The sequence below is a fragment of the Carassius auratus genome, unplaced genomic scaffold, assembly GCF_003368295.1.
Source record: "Carassius auratus strain Wakin unplaced genomic scaffold, ASM336829v1 scaf_tig00216059, whole genome shotgun sequence".
In the NCBI taxonomy this organism is placed as follows: domain Eukaryota; kingdom Metazoa; phylum Chordata; class Actinopteri; order Cypriniformes; family Cyprinidae; genus Carassius; species Carassius auratus.
The window spans coordinates 1-9593 of NW_020528387.1; the positions used below are offsets into that span (position 1 = coordinate 1).

Below are 9593 nucleotides of genomic sequence, written 5' to 3' on the forward strand. Positions count from 1 at the left end.
GTTGACGTATCGCAGCAACGGCTCAGAGCGGCCATGAGGCGTCTAGTTATTTATATGTCTATGAGTGACGTGATGATGATGCTTGATTTGTGATGTCAAAGCACATGTGGGGCGCGCTCAAGTATTAATACTACTCGCAAGTATTAATTCCGGGGGATCAACACCCACTAATAAAAGGTTCACTTTTATCTTTGTCCACAATTATTATATTTTTTTTTTGCGGCCGCAGTACATCATAAATGTAGCCCAAAAAACCGCAACCCGCAACTCTGTATTTTTCCCGCAACTCCTTTTCTAAAATAGCCCAATTGTGCGGGAAAACCGCTACCCTGGCAACCATGCCGGCGAGGCACGATCAAGCCCCGGAAGTGACAGTGGAAACGCGACTGGCCCTGGCACGCACTAGCACGCCCGGTCCTAGCTCGATAGTGGAAACACGGCTACTGTGTAGCAGGGATATGTTGTTACACCAGATTATAATTCATTTTTGTTTTTTTGTGTTTTTATATATATATATATATATATATATTATATATATATATATATATATATAAATATTATATATATATATATGTATATTTGTTTTTATTATTAATTGTTTTGGGGCATTTTATTTTGAAAATGTTGCATGCTTTTATTAAATATAGTATGTACGTCGGCTGATGTCATACGTAGGTAAGGCGTTCAAAACGCAGCGCAATCGGAAGTTCGTCCTCTTTGCTTCAATGCCATCAGAGAGGAGAGGTACGATTTTCATGATCGCTCCGTTCATTAAATGTTAAAATGTGTTATAAGTGTTCATGTCATGTCTGTGTGGCCAATACTAGAAAGTATTCTGTGTAATGTTATATTTCACCAGTAGTTCGTGTTATTAACCTGGTAAATGTAGTTTATTTGAGTGCTCTTTACTGGTGAATAGTGCATCGCGTGAGATGGCGGCAAAGTGTGTGCGTTACGTTTGTGAAGGATATGTTAGCGGCTATGCGGCTTACATCTCAATTAAGGAATATTTATATATAGATAAATAGAAATTGATAAATAATAGATCGAGATGTTTAATTAGAAAGATGTGTATGTATAATTATATTTTGTAAACTAAATATGTTTTAGTCTTCAATATATTTTGTACACTTAGGAGATATATTTTATATATATTGTATATTGCATTCATTGTGTGATCGGTGGTTAATTGCCTGGGTTACTTAACATGTATTTTGTGGTTAACAGGCATAATTAAGAGCTGTTGCAGATAACAGTGCCTGTCTGTTTGCTTGTTTTACTACACAGGCACTACAATTAAATCCTCATCAGTTAAAAACCAGCTTTGTGTGGACAATTCTTTTATTTAACATCCATAAAACACAACGCAGAGGAACAACCGCTACAACTGCGCATGCGTGATTCAGCGTGAAGCAGACCGACACACAGAGCGTCTGAACCAAACTGATTCTTTTGGTGATTGATTCTGAACTGATTCTGTGCTAATGTTATGCCTGTCCACTGGAACGCTATCGCTTTTAATTTAAAACCGGTTATTTAAAACAATTACTTATCAAACAGATGGAATTAGAAATAAAGGCCTGCCTCTAATAAAAGCCTGCTTCAAATAAAATCCTGTTACCTTCTGCAGTTCAGGGAAATAAAGGCCCCGGCTTATTTGAGGAATTACGGTATATTCTATTGTCGAATGCATGTGTGTCACTTGTAGTTGCTTACTCTTGAAGGAAAGTAGAAGCTTTCTACAAACCGTTATGTACTGTTACGAAGGAGGCTGATGTAGAGGCTGTAACACTTTTAAGTGAGGTTTAGATAATTTTTTTTGTTTGTTCTTTGTTAAAACAAACAGTTATTGTTCTACTTATGATGTATTTTAGAATCACGGATACAATATATACTTTCATGTAGCTTTGCAACGGATCCTTCTTTGCTTCTCTTAAGTCGGGATGGGTAACATAACCCTCATTTCCATATGGTTCAAGTGATCTGAAACATGTTTTTTCATACATTTCTCAATAATTATGAAGTAGATATCACATTCAGAAGTATCAAGGGCAGTATGGCAGTATTTGATTTCATTTCAACCTCAAAAACACACTTAAAAGACATGCAACGAGAGCCTTAGACCTACGTTACAGTTCACGCTTCATCAAAAATAGAGATTCTATTGTTTTTTTCTTAATATTCAAACCCCTTTCATACCTTTCTTTTTCTCCAAAAATAGAATCAATGTTATCTTTTTAACCCTTGACATGAAAATTAAGGTTTTTACTGTTTTTTTCTTTCTTTTTTTTCATGATTTCATATGTGCATACGGAAGTTCTAAGCGGCCATGCATTATAATTTTTTTTCCTTTTTGTTTTCTCGTTATAACGACTTAATTTTCTCGTTATCTCGACATAACGAAGTTCGTTTTCTCGACATAACGAAGTTCGTTTTCTCGTTATAACAACTTATTTTTCTCGTTATCTCGACATAACGAAGTTCGTTTTCTCGTTATAACGACTTATTTTTCTCGTTATCTCGACATAACAAAAGTTTGTTTTCTCGTTATAACGACATGACAGTTTTACTGTTGCTATAGTAACGAACTCAACTTTGACAGGCATCTGATGGACAACCATGCAGGCACTCTTACTGTAGCCTATATTTCAGCAAATTTAGCTTCGCCTAGGTAATAACGTCTACAATACTGTATATAAATAAAGGCTGATCAATCACTGTTGATTTTTCCAGAGACAGTACAACGAACATTTTGTTTTTGTAATTAACATGTTTAAATGGCAACACCGCGAAATTAAAGCTGCTTGGATTAAACTCACTTTTCATTTTCCCTTTATTTGAAATAAAATTATATATAATTTGTAATTTGTAGTAGTCATTATATGATGTGGCAGATATCATGTGTGTTACAAGCTTCTGTTTGAAAAGAGCGTCCATGTGTAGGACTACGTGTAGTGTGTGTGTGTGTGTGTGTGTGTGTGTAGAAAAAAACTGAATTAAATTAGCCTATGGATTTTACATATACATCACATTTCTCATCAATATGGTTAACAATAAAGATTAGTAATAAGGAAAAGCACATCACATCAGCCTGCATCATTAAATCCCGTCCTACTGTAGATAAACAGAATACAGTGACGTCAACCTAGGTTTTGATAAGCAGTTATTTTATGACACAGAACGCGTTGGTGAAACTCATGCATCTAGCAGGAACTTAATACACAAAATATTCATATTGATTCAAGCATTTAACATTTATGAATTAATTAAATGTCAGTAATGAAGACTGCACAAATTATAGCGATCATGAGGAAGGTCCGCGTACAGTAAAGTGGATAGTGTACAACGCCCCATCAGTTATATTCAGGTCTATAGTGCCATCTGCTGGCGCAGTTTTGTAACTTCTTAGAGAAAATTAAGTCGTTATAACGAGAAAACGAACTTCGTTATGTCGAGAAAACGAACTTCGTTATGTCGAGAAAACGAGAAAATGAAGTCGTTATAACGAGAAAACGAACTTCGTTATGTCGAGAAAACGAGAAAATTAAGTCGTTAAACAGAAAACAAGAAGAACAAATATTATAATGCATGGGCTGCTTAAGACTTCCGTATGTGGCATCACTATTTCAAAGTAAATAGTCTAGATTAGGGGTCACGCGCACCCCCCCGGCTTTTTTTTATGCCACCGATTTTTTTAAAATCCTTAAAGTGTCTATTTCATAATCTGCCAGGTCCAAGCTGAAATAATGTCCCAAAGGGTTCTTTGTTTTAACCCTTTGCTGGCACCCGACCGGAATCCGAAAAATCAAAAAGTATGTAGAAAGTGGGTAGTAACATTAGAAGTAAACAACATACGAGAACAAATTAACACATTTTCCCTTACAATTCTGACCCCAGGAATTTAATGGAATGGTTATTTTTGACATTTGACAACATATTGACCTTTTTCTGGACAAAATAGCAAAAAATGGCCAAAGATGTGTAGAGATCAACTATTTTTTTGTTTCTCAAGCGCATAGGGTATTTCTTTTTTCACAACATAATATTTCTTTATCATTCAAGTGTCTACTTTAAGATTAAATTGGGTACCAAGCTGAAATGGTCCAAAATGCTTAATTTTTAACCTTTTTTAGAAAAATCTAAATATGATATAAAGTGGTATAACTTTGTATGTAAACAACTGACAAATGGACACATTTTTTTCAATACAGTTCTGACCCCCAGAAATTGTTATTTGTCATGTTTCATAACATCTGACCATTCTGTGGTCAAAAAAGAGAGCGTTTTTATTATATTTATCAGCCTTTGAAATAGGGTTTATTTTAACCTTTTTACTTCACCTGTTACCTATTACTTCACCTGTAACAAATTTAAAATAGTTTTACTTTTGGAAGTAAACAAAACAAACTAACAAATTAACAGCAAATTAACTTAATTAAATAAATAAATAACTACAGAAAAAAATCCAAAAAGGTCCAAAAAGTTGACTGACATAAACTGCAAGTTTTTTTAAATTTTGGGGCTTTGCAGTTGGCAGTCGTCGGGTTCGTACCCGCAGATCGCCAATCTCCCACTGCTCTCTCTTTGGAAAAATTTTCAGTAAGTATTTGAAACTATTATTAAGAGTATACCTTTGTAGTCATAACTTAAAGTGATTTTCAACAGTTTTTACTATAATCACAGGCTTTCGGAAATCAAATCTGTATTCTTGACTAGCAGTGTTGGTAGCTTAGTTGGTAGCTACTAGCTAAAGTTTTTTTTTTTCTTCTTTTTTCAGGCTCAATACTTCATACATACTTACCAAAGGGGAAAATTAAACATTAGTAACACAGCTTCAAGTGCCTCCAAAGAGGATTCGTTCCCTGACACGTATTTTACATGTCTCAACTCTTTCTGAGTAAGGTAATTTTACAACACTCAAACACATGCAGGTGGGGAGGGCAAGCAAGAAGCTATCATATCTACACACTATATGAGATATGAGACTCTGTAAAGACGTCAGTTCACTATACCACATGAGGGGATATTTATGAACAGGTTGAAATTAGAGGACTTGTCTTTGGATACAATTGGCTATCACCAATACTGCTATAAAAGCTTTACAGGGAAAATACACTTACCTAAAGGATTATTAGGAACACCATACTAACACTGTTTGACCCCCTTTCATGTTCAGAACTGCCTTAATTATACGTGGCATTGATTCAACAAGGTGTTGAAAGCATTCTTTAGAAATGTTGGCCCATATTGATAGGATAGCATCTTGCAGTTGATGGAGATTGGTGGGATGCACATCCAGGGCATGAACCTCCCGTTCCACCACATCCCAAAGATGCTCTATCGGGTTGAGATCTGGTGACTGTGGGGGCCATTTTAGTACAGTGAACTCATCGTCATGTTCAAGAAACCAATTTGAAATGATTCAATCTTGTGACATGGTGCATTATCCTGCTGGAAGTAGCCATCGGAGGATGGGTATATGGTGGTCATAAAGGAATGGACATGGTCAGAAACAATGCTCAGGTAGGCCGTGGCATTTAAAAGATGCCCAATTGGGACTAAGGGGCCTAAAGTGTGCCATGAAAACATCCCCCACACCATTACACCACCACCAGCACCAGCCTGCACGGTGGTAACAAGGCATGATGGATTCATGTTCTCATTCTGTTTACGCCAAATTCTGACTCTACCATCTGACCGTCTCAACAGACATCGAGACTCATCAGACCAGGCAACATTTTTCCAGTCTTCAACTGTCCAATTTTGGTGAGTTCATGCAAATTGTAGCCTCTTATTGTAGAGGCTACAATTGTAGTTGTGTGTGTCGTGGCTTCACAAATGCTTTGCTGCATACCTCGGTTGTAACGAGTGGTTATTTCAGTCAAAGTTGCTCTTCTATCAGCTTGAATCAGTCGGCCCATTCTCCTCTGACCTCTAGCATCAACAAGACATTTTCACCCACAGGACTGCCACATAGTGGATGTTTTTCCCTTTTCCAAATAGAAGTAACTGAGCAGACTGTGAATACTCAGACCGGCCCGTCTGGCACCGACAACCATGCCACGCTCAAAATTGCTTAAATCATCTTTCTTTCCCATTCTGACATTCAGTTTGGAGTTCAGGAGATTGTCGTCTTCGTCTTCTTCTTCTAGGATTTTATGGCGGTTGGCAGACCAACTTAAAAGGTGCATTCCCGCCACCTACTGAAATGGAGTGTGAAGCACATATTGAAAGGAAATTTAAGATCTACTCTTTAAAAAAAAAAAAAAAAAAAAAAAATATATATATATATATATATATATATATATATATATATATATATATTAATAGTTTTACATCCTATTAAATAATCCTGTTTTCTTTTGTGACGAGTCCCTCGTTACTTCCACTAAGACCGGTTAGTGGGTGTGGTTGGAAGGCTCGTCAATGGAATTGTGTACACCTGTTCCTTCCCTATAAAATTTCAGCTCTGTTTGGTGTGGAGTGTGGACTCCCGGTTGTTTGGTTTTGCTTTGGCTACTTTGAGGTTATGTTTAGTTTAACTCGGTTCTGTTGGACGCATGGACCATTTTGTTTGTTTGATGGAATCGTGTTTTGGTTTGTTGATTTCTCATTTAATGTTCTTTTTTATATTAATAAATAACTTTGTTGCAACATACCAACCTGACTATGTCCTCCTTCCCATTTGTCACAGCTTTGAGCCGGTCGTGACAAATGTGGGGGCTCGTCCGTAAATTTAAGTGATTTGTTTGGTAAAAATATTACTCAGTTTTATTGATTTGATGATTGATTCGTTAAATTAATATTTCTGTTTGCTCTTTTGGTAATGTTTAATATTTGGTTCTACAAATTCTGGAGGATATAGTGGTTGGTTGGTTTGTTTGTTTTGTTGCTTTGTGGGAGTTCAGGTTTGGTAAGTATTGGTTACTCTTTGTATATATTTAGAGGGGAAGTGTATTATTGGATTTACTTTTCCCTGGTTAGGCTTAGCGAGGTATCCTTAACGGGATACTCCGATCTTTTTTATTTTAGTTTATTTTTTTTGTACGGTGAAAGCAGTCCGAGCAGTTGTCTCGAACACATCCGTGTTTTGTGGTAGTGACTCGTTAATCGGTCGCTATTGCAAACACTGGTTTATGGTGTATAAGAACCCACTGCAAGTAACTGTATGAAGATTAGGGATGAGTTTATGTAGTTTTGAAGTTTACCCCTCAAATATGTTTGGAAAAATTAAGTAGCCAATTTGTGGTTTGACCATGGCCTCAAAAATTGGGGAGTTTATTAGTGCTCCATCTGAAAGTTTGTTGAATAATTTAACTAAGGATCAATTTGTAGAACTTGCAGGTCACTATGAAATTAACTTGGTAAGCCAAGATAAATGTTTAAAAGATAACATTAAATTATTGATAAAAACGGAACTAATTGAACGTGGAATTTTAGACCCTCAGGGTGTACTCACACTAGCCAGTTTGAACCGTGCCTGAGTGCGTTTGACCACCAAAGCGCGGTTTGTTTGACTAGTGTGAGTGCTCCGAATTGTGCCCGGGCGCGGCTCGATTCAGTTGGACTCGGGTGCGGTTCGCATGCAGTGTGAGCGCTAACCATGCCGGAGCACGGAAAAGGACGCGTTGCGTCACGGTTTTGCGACGCTCCAAAACCAACATGGCAGGGAAAGGGTTGCTTTGGTCTACGGCAGAGGTGCAAAACGCATAAAAACTAAAAACTGCAAAGTCCTCGCTGCACTTCAGCTGGTACCTTGCAAACATCCTCATACGAGCAGCACGATTACGTGAAAATTTTCGCGCCACTAAGGCGACACATCTGTTTAACAACAGGCTGTGAGAGGGCTGTGGACCAAACAACACAAAATTATCCACAAAGAAAACCGAGCGATGCACTCCATTGTGTTCAGAGAGCGCCGCTCTTCCTGTTTATCCCGAAACCGTCGCACCATAATGACGTAAGCGTGCTCCGGCACGAATGCTGAAACCCTAAATGTGAGTGCAGGCCAGAGGGGGAGTGGGGAGGGGGGACAATCGTACTCAGGCCCGGTTCATGGCAACCGTGCCTAGTGTGAGTACACCCTCAGTCTCCAGAAGGTGCTTCAGATTTCGTTGATGCATCTACAATGTCTCATTTAACGTTTGAGCAACAAAAACAACTCTTGTTAATTCAGAATGAGATGAAAGAGAAGATGTTACAAGCGCAAAATCGAGTGGAGATGTCTAAAATTCAATTACAACAACAGCAACTTGATCTTGAACGTTGTCGTTTAGACCTGATAAGAGAAGGAAAACTTGTGGTAATGGGAGGTGTAGACCGTGACTTGACTTTGTGTAAATTTGATGTAGTGACTAATATGAGATTGATCCCTAGGTTTGACGAGAAAGATGTCGAACGCTTCTTTTTGTTGTTTGAGCGTGTGGCAGATGCAAGAAAGTGGCCTGATGAGGAACGAACACTTATGTTGCAGTCTGTTTTTACAGGCAAAGCTCAAGAAGCGTATGCATCTCTTAGTGTAGAAGATGCTAATGATTATTTGACCGTTGAGAATGCAGTGTTGAGGGCATATGTATTGGTTCCAGAGGCCTATAGGAAAAAATTTAGGTCCTGGAATAAAAAAGATAGTCAAACGCATGTTGAGTTTGTACATGATATTTCAGTTTATTTCAGTCGTTGGTGTACAGCTTCTGACGTGAAGACATTAGATGATTTGAAGGACTTGATGTTGCTTGAACAGTTTAAAAACTCGGTTTCACAAAGAGTAGCAACATATATTAGTGAGAAAAAAGCAGACACTTCATATTTATTATGGCTGATGATTTTTTTTTTTCTGATTCATAAAACCTCTTTTGGAGAAAGTGTTCAGAAAGAATCTTATGATCCTAGCAGGTCTTCTAAAATTGTGCGTGCTTCATCTGATCGATTACGTAGTTTCTCTGTTCTGAAGTTGGTCAGCTGTTCCAAGTTTGTATGCACATCCAACTGCTTCATCTACAGTAATGCTGAGCTGTATATGAGGTTCGACTTAATACACTCATGTTGTTGCACCTTAGAGAAGGTGAGTTCATGAGAGATGTCTTTGTCTCCCTGTAACCGTCTTGCCAATTTCTCACTGTGGTATTCAGGATTAAGAAAACCTTGATTTTTCCAGTGTCTTCATGTACAAGTTGCAGATGGATCTTAGCTGGACAACCTCTTTGCATTCAATCACATTCCTAAGAATGTAATCCTTTACCACACAATATGACTTGTTATGTGCCGCTATCTTCTGGGCCTGCAGGCTATCAGTGTTGTCTGCTGCCTTTTCTACTCTCTCCCTTCCACGCTCATGGGTTTGGTACTCTGTGTTGAAGTTGTTTCTGCATGATGGATGATACTTAGCTTCCATTGCAAAAAGGTCCTTGCCCTGCACCTTGCGATAAAGAGCCTCTTTCTTTAATTCCTGTGCCCTAGGTTCAATAACTTTCCAGCCTGGTTCCTTGTGTTTCCAACTCTGAAACTTTGTAAGCTCTTCAGTCTTGCCCTTGAACTTGGATTTTGCTTGTCGCAGAAAATGCACTGATTGGGAAAGAAGGAACACCTTCTTGCAG

At 37.9% G+C, this 9593-nt stretch overlaps 1 long non-coding RNA gene across 1 annotated transcript; it reads left to right on the forward strand.

The window, feature by feature from the left end:
- The first annotated feature begins 588 nt into the window (after window positions 1-588).
- LOC113096976 (uncharacterized) lies at window positions 589-1321 on the forward strand. Its single transcript, XR_003288752.1, has 2 exons — window positions 589-744; window positions 1228-1321. It is a non-coding gene; the product is annotated as an uncharacterized LOC113096976 (long non-coding RNA).
- The last annotated feature ends 8272 nt before the right edge of the window (window positions 1322-9593 follow it).